Source organism: Octodon degus, unplaced genomic scaffold (genome assembly GCF_000260255.1).
Source record: "Octodon degus isolate 3935 unplaced genomic scaffold, OctDeg1.0 scaffold00314, whole genome shotgun sequence".
NCBI lineage: Eukaryota > Metazoa > Chordata > Mammalia > Rodentia > Octodontidae > Octodon > Octodon degus.
The window spans coordinates 88970-90557 of NW_004524890.1; positions in this window are offsets into that span (position 1 = coordinate 88970).

The following is a 1588-nucleotide window of genomic DNA, read 5'->3' on the forward strand; positions in this document are numbered from 1 at the left end:
GGTTTCCTCCCTATGTTTCTGTAGTTGATTCTTTATTTCAGATGCTATGCGTTCTGAGAATTCTTTTTTTATTTCAGAAAATAATTCCACTCTGAGTTCTTCTCTAACTTTCTGCTATTGCTTATTTATTATCAACGCTATTAATTTATACATTTGAGCTGAGCTAGTGTCCTCTGCACTTGTTCTGGTTAGGCACTGGGGTTCTTCCATATGTTTCTGCATTTGATTCTTTTCTGAAGATGTTATTAATTCAGGGATTTCTTTTTCAGTCTAAGTTCTTCTGTACCTTTCTCCAGCTGTTTCTTTACATCAGAAGCTGTTGAGTCATTGATTTGAGTTGTGTTTTTCCCAAATTGTTCTGTGTTGGTGTCCTTTGCAGTTGTTATGGTTGGGCTTGTGTTCTGAGATTGCATTTTGCTCCTTCTCTGTGGCATTTTGTGTAGCACTATCTTCTTACCTTTGCTGTAGAGTTTTGGTTCAGTTATAACCTTAGCACCTACTGAGGTTCAGGTGCAGATCTACAATGTTTGGATTTATCTAGCTGCGCCTGGCTTGAGTCTGACTGCTGTGCTCAGCCCCTTCTTGCTTCTGACCTTGGGAGTCATGCTGTTGTGCCTTTCTGGCAAGATGGTCTGCTCTTGGACTAGCTGGGTGGTTCTGTCTCCTACTCTCTCTGCAGTGATTGCAGCTGCAGGGTTTCACCTCATGCCCGTATGTCAGGCCTGAGCTGAGTCTGGAGCTGACAAGGTGGAGTAGTGTGGAGAGGCAGCTTTCCCACACAGTCACCAGGCATGGTCTAGGTGTGGATCTGGGGGTCCCCAGAACATGGCAGATATTTTAACTTGGCGGGCAGGGTAGGGGGATCTGTGGAGTGATTGGTGGGTCCCTACGGGTTTGGAAGATTGTCTCACCCGTGCTGTGCCTGGGATGCTAGCAGCAAGTCCTGCTGGCACAGTGTAGCCGAATGCTCTCCCACATACTCACCGGGCCTGGGCTTGGACTGGATCTGTGGGTCCCTAGAACATGGCATAAATTGTCACGCAGTGGGTGGGTTGGGTGGTGCTGTGGATAGGTGGTGGGGGCCCAAGGGGGTGAAAGAGGGTCTCATCCAAGCTGTGCCTCGGCTCGGACCTGCATGTCCCACTGGCGCAGTGTAGCCGGAAGCTCTCCCACACAATCCCTGGGCCTGGCTAGGACTGGATCTAGGGGTTCCTGGAATGAGGCAGAAATTCCTGCTCAGTGGTCGGGGTTGAGGGAGTGCTGCAGAGTTGTGGGAGTGTCTCAAGGGGGTGGAAAAGGGTCTCACTCATGCTGCGCCTGGGCTGCGACCGGCAGGTCCTGCCACCTAGGGTAGCTGGAAGCTCTCCCACACACTCACTGGACCTAAGCTCAGATTGGATTTGTATTTTTAATTGGGTGAATTTATTTGGTGTTGTGTATTCTTCTGTTACCTGAATGTCAGATTGTTTAGTCATATTTGGAAGTTTTCTGCTATTACTTCTTCCCATATTTTTTTAATGTCATTTGTGTTGACTCCTTCTTTCTCATTGATGCCTATTATTCTCACATTGTTCATCTTTGCATCATC